Here is a 6,634-nt window from a genome sequence, read left to right on the forward strand (position 1 = left end):
GTAGGATAATATTGCCCAGAAAATTCATTTGTAGCAATATGAAATTTTTCTAAAATATCAACAAGCATTTTAACATTACTCCAATCCCCATTCGTAAGGTGCTCATCATCATCACTTACATGTGCATTAAACTTTGAGTTTATAGGGTTTCTATATTCATATGCAACAACCAAACTTTCATACATGTAATTACATCTAGTTGGACAAGGTTTAGGAACCTTTCTTTCTCTTAGGCCAAATTTATCGCATCTTTTAAAATATTCTCTAAGTCTACTTTTACGGTTTGAATAAAAAAGCCACTTAAGAGCCATTTTAACCTTTTCAATTTCAATATTTAAAATTCTCATACAATCACCCACAATTAAATGGTAAATATGACAAATACATCTAACATGAAAAATATTACTAAATGCAGGACTTAGTGTAGTGGTAAGAAAGGCTATAGCATTTGTGTTACTAGTAGCATTATCCATTGAAACTGATATTATTTTATCACTAATGCAAATATATCTACAAATGTCCGTAATTATGCTAGCAATAAACTGCCTTGTGTGACATGAATTAATTATTCTATAAGAAATAATGCACTTTTGCATTATCCAATTCTCATCAATCAAATGATTGGTAACAGTAAGGTAATCACAGTCGTTATCACTTCTACCAATATCAGTTATAATAGCAACACGACAATTTATATGAGTAAATAAATAGCGCAAATATTGTTCATATTCATGTTTATATTTATAAATATCACTCTTTACGGTTGTGCGAGGAAAATCTTTATAAGTAGAATTAAAAAAATTTCTAATATAATGCACAAGGTTAGGGTCAGAAGGAAAACTATAGGGTAAGCACATAACAGTTACCATTTTTGCCAATTCTTTCCGATCATTTTTTGGATCATAATATAAAATACCACCGGTAACAGTGTTAATTCCCGGTTGAAATTTATTTGATCTGGTACTAGGGTCAGCGCGACTAGGAGTAGGTACACTTGTCCCCTTGGCCAAAGCTTTGGAACGAAGATATTTGACTTTATCTTGAGGTTATATCAATATGTGTCTAGCCAAAGTTCCCTCCCCCCGTGATCCAAAATATTTAAAAGCTAACTCCTTGCCACAAGTTTTACACTTAGCCTTATTTTGTGGAATTAGTTGAGTTAAAAATGGCCAAACAAGAGATGTTTCCGTCCGTTTGGTACGTTGTCTAGAAAAAGTAGGGGCATTAACAAGAGTATTAGATGGGGCATCATTTGGATTATCACTAGTTGGGTTAACTTCAGGAGCAGGACTAGTGGGTGTATCGTCATCCGGTTGAATTTCATCAAAATCTATTTCCTCCTTATCATTTTCATCAATAGTTGGATTAGATTAAAGAGCATATTCATTAATTTATGGTCTAATTATTCACCAGCATCAACATTATGGAAAAATTGAGTCTCAGTAAATTGTAATAAACTATTATCGCTATCAAAGCCCAATGGGCAAGTTTTGTTTTTTTGAATTTTTACCTTTGGGACAGTTTGGGCCTGTCAAGGACCGGTCCGGTCCCGGGCCTAGCAGTCCTAAAGTGAAGAACTAGCCCGGAAGACTGGACCAGGCCCACGTACACGGTTCTAACTGGTTCAGGCCTGTTTAGGCCCAGAAGACCATTTGGTCCGCGATCCCGAGCCGGTCCTGGTCCTGGACCGGCCCAATTGCCACCCTTACCAAAGACCTACTCCAACTCCCAAAATCCCAATCCGAGCCCGGTAACTACAAAGTCCACTCTCAGTCAAACTTTCGAATTTCCAATTTGTTTGCCATTTCAAGCCTAGTTCAACTATAGCCCTCCAAATCATAATCCGGACACGCTCCTAAGTCCAAAATCACCCGACGGAGCTAACAGAACCATCAAAACTCCATTCCGGAATTGTCTACATATAAGTCCATATCCGGTCAGCCTTTTTAACTCAAGCTTCTAACTTTTAGACTAAGTGTCTCAATTCATTCTAAAATCCCTCCGGACCCAAACCAACTACCCCGGCAAGTCACATAAAAGATATAAAGTACAAAATAAGCAGTAAATGGGGGAACGAGGCTACAACTCTCAAAACGACCGGCCGGATCGTTACACCTTCTTTTATGTAGTTTAAATCTGCACCACTATCAAATAAAGCAGTAAACTCTTTTTTGAAGTTATAATCTATTAAAAGAGTGACTTTTATTAACTGGAGTTTTTGTAGAAACTCACTTTCTGCAAAATTAACTGTGCCGACTGAATGTAAATCTGGGCCAATCTCTCTGAAGAATACGTGGTCACAATCGGAATGAAGTGTGCCGACTTGGTCAACCTGTCGATAATGACCCAAACTGCATCAAACTGCCTCAAGGTCCGCGGCAACCCAACTATGAAGTACATAGTAATGCGCTCCCATTTCCACTAAGGTATAACCATCTGCTGGAGTAGGCCACCTGGCCTTTGATGCTCATACTTAACCTACTAGCAATTTAGGCACCTCGCCACATACTCAACTATGTCCTTCTTGATCCGCCGCCACCAATAATGCTGCCTAAGGTCGCGATACATCTTCGTAGCACCTGGATGAATAGAATACGGAGAACTATGTGCCTCTTCTAGAATATTTTCCCTCAATCCATCAACATTAGGGACACATAGATGACCCTGGAGTTACAGAACACCATCCTCACCAATAGTGCGGATCGTTGTACTGTCGAGCCTTGATCTGCTCGAATAGTGAAGATTGAACGACAACGCATGCAAGAACTCGGTTGGGCTCTGAAATATCCAACCTCACAAGTCTGTTAGCCAAGGACTGGATATCCAAAGCTAATGGCCTCTCCTCTGCTGAAATAAATGCCAAATTACTCATACTTCTCGCCTTTCTGCTCAAGGCATCCGCAACCACATTCGCCTTACCCGGATGATAAAAGATGGTAATATCATAATCTTTTAGTAACTCAAGCCACCTGCGCTGCCTCAAATTGATATCCCTCTGCTTGAACAAATACTGCAAGCTGTGATGATTTGTTTAAACCTCACAGGACACCCCCATAAAGAAAATGCCTCCAGATCTTGAGAGCATCGACTATCAATATCAACTCCAAATCATGTACGGGGTAATTCTTCTCGTGGGGCTTCAGCTAACGTGAAGCATATGCAATAACTTGCCCCTCTTGCATCAATACACAACATAGGCCAACGCGTGAAGCGTCATAATACACAACATACATCCCTGAACCGGAAGGAAACACTAACACCGGTGCTGAAGTCAAGGCAGTCTTGAGTTTCCGAAAGCTCGCCTCGCAATCGTCGGACCATCAGAACGGAGCACCCTTCTGCTTCAATCTAGTCAAATGTCATGACCCAAAATCCACTATAGTTTGTGATGGCACCTAACGCCGCCGTCAGGCAAGACAACATTGATTTATCAATTTAATTACTCATTTTATTACTTTCGAAATCATAGATTTTAATAAGGAAAGAGATTTACACTTCTAATTCTACGGGAACGTACAACAATTGTAGTTTATGAAAGAAATGAAAGGCGATAACAATATACGAAACCATGAGCATCAACTAGTATAACCCCAAAACCTGGTGTCACAAGTGCATGAGCATTTTTAAGGAGTAAAGTAATAATACAACATCTGTCCAGAATATAAATAAGATAGGATAAAATAAATAGTATGATGGAGACTCGGTGGACTGCGATGCGTAGCCTGGAATGCGGCTCACATAAAGTCCTCTCAATAGGTGCGCCTATGCGCCAAGATGATCACCAAATGAACCTGTCAGATCCTGCACATTTAGTGCAGAACTGCAGCATGAGTACGTAAATCAACGCGTACCCATTAAGTATCTATCCTAACCCTGGAGAAGTTGTGACGAGGGTTTGACATTAACACTTACTAGAGGTCCAATAAAGCAATATAATGAATCACAAGTAGATGTGAAGCACACAACAATAATGGGGTAATTTCGTAACTTACATAATCTTCTAAATATTCCTTTTAAAGTATGAATTTCTCATTGTTGTATTCTACCGTAACAACTCAGACAATGTCAAGTGCCAATATTAAATGAATAAGGAATACCATAAAAAATATTGGGCATCAGTGGAAAGATAATCTCGTGAATGTTCGGACTACCAGCGATTTAACGTATGATTATGCCGAGGTCGTTCGGCCCGATCCAGAATAATGTGTACACTGGCAAGGGTCGAGCGACACGAACCATTGATACATCTATTATACTACCGAGGCGTTTGGCCTGCTCCACAAGAAAGGAAGGAAGTTACCGAATTACGAGGCACGTGCTAACAATACAGTACATGAGCACAAAGTGAATATAATCTTTACCGTTTCTCAAATAACTAGCCAACAACTCAAGGTAATAAGGCTTGACCCAGTATACATATATTTATTTCTAAATCAATTTAAATTACAAGTTCAAATAATTAAGCTGGCAGAATGAGTTCAAATAATTCAAATATTACATGATAAGGTCCTAAATCTACCCGGACATAAATATGCTTTAGCTACGTATGGACTCTCATCACCCCGTGCATACGTAGCACCCACAACTAGTATCCCATAGAAATTACATCACCTAGGGGTAGTTTCTCCCTCCCAAGATTAGACAAGAGACTTACATCTCTCCGAAGTTCCATAACTGACTCTAGCGCCTCTCTAACTCTTCAATTTAAGACCAAACTATCCGAAACTAGTCAAACAAATGTGCAAACCAATAAAAAAAATACTCCAATACTCGTAATAAATCAATTTAAACAAATTTCCAACTCCGCTAGAAAAGTCGATAAAGTCAACCCTCAATCCCACGTGCTTTTATTTCCAAACTTTTCGAAGATAAACATTACCCATAACAATACAAACTCAAATATATGATTTATTCCCAATTCCATATCCAATTGCGTGGTCAAAATCCAAAAATACCAAATTCTAGGTCTTCTACCAAATTTCCACAATTTCTACTAATTTCCATGTTTAAATCTTTATAGAATCCTTGTATTTAACTTACAATAGGTGGGAATAACTTACCTTGCCATAGATGATGAAAGTCTCCCCCAAACCAAGAGAGAAATGAGAAAATTCCCGATTGAGCAACATATATTCTGTCAAGGCGTGTTCGCACCAGTGGGCACCCCAACCACACCTGCAGCCCAAAGCTCGAACCTGCGAGGGCACTTCTGCGGCCCAAAGCTCGTTTTTGCGCTTCCGCGCCTGTGTGATCCCTTCCGCTTCTGCAGGTCCAACCACGCCTCTGCAACTCTGCATCTGCGTAGCCTCATCGCATTTGTGGGCTCGCAGATGCGGAAATCTTTCAAGTACCTGCAACCCCTGTCCAACTCTTTCAGGACCGCTTCTGCGACCCCGTGGCCGCTTTTGAGGTCTCGCATCTACGACCAAATCCTTCGCAGGTGCGGTCGCACCAGACTTGCTGCACCTCAGCAGTTTTCCCAAGTCAAAACTTGATCCGTTTCCAATCAAATTGGTAGCCGAGGCCCCCGGAATCCCGTCCAAACATACCAACACATCCCAAAACACAACACGGACTTAGTCGAAGCCTCGAAAGATGTCAAACAACCTCAAAATTACGAATTGACGATCGAAACCTTCTTTAAATTTCGTCGAACGCGTCCGAATCACACTTAAACTTTCTGGAATGATGCCAAACTTTACGCACAAGTCATAAATCACTACATGAACCTATTCCAAGGCTCGAAATCCCAAACTGACATCGATAACACGCAAGTCCACCTCAAACCAAACTTAGAAAATTCCACAACCTTTAAAATGCCAACTTTTCACAATAAGCGCCGACCCGAACATACGCCCAAGTCCAAAATCATCATACGAATCTATTGGAACCTTCAAATCTTGATTCGAGGTCATTTACTAAAAAGTCAAACCTTAGTCAATTCTTCCAACTTAAAGCTCCCAAAATTAAATCTTTCTTTCCAAATCAACTACGAACTTCCCAAAATTCAATTCCGACAACACGTACTAGTCATAATACCTGAAGCGAAGCTATTCAAGGTCTCAAACAGTCGGATGATACGTTAGAGCTCAAAACAACCGGTCGGGTCATTACATTCTCCCTTACTTAAACATACGTTTGTCCTCGAACGTTCTAAGAACTTCTCCGGAGTTTCCCCAAAATCACTGTTCAACACCTTGTACACGTACCCATGCCATCACAACCCAGTTGAGCTCATTAGTTCGAGCCAGACTGAAGATCCTCCCCTTAATTTAGTCAATAAGACTTATAACCAAATTCCACCTCCGAATTTCTCTACAAAACTTGATTCTAACATACGAACACTGTATTAATCACTACACATTGTAACAGAACATGGTCATACACCTTTACTGAATTCATACCACGCACCACATAATTCACATGCCCATAATACATCCTCCAACCATAACAACTAAAATTTTACTGACCGAAGCACTTAATACACCTCATGACACATATAAGCCCTGTTCCAACGAAAGAGGTGCATAGAAAATCATTACCACCTGATAACAACATGATAGGGGATTCAAGAATTTACTAAAGAAAAATAAAAAAATCAAGAAATGTGCAGAAGCTAAAAGAAAATAGGGAA

This window comes from Nicotiana tomentosiformis, chromosome 9 (genome assembly GCF_000390325.3).
Source record: "Nicotiana tomentosiformis chromosome 9, ASM39032v3, whole genome shotgun sequence".
NCBI lineage: Eukaryota > Viridiplantae > Streptophyta > Magnoliopsida > Solanales > Solanaceae > Nicotiana > Nicotiana tomentosiformis.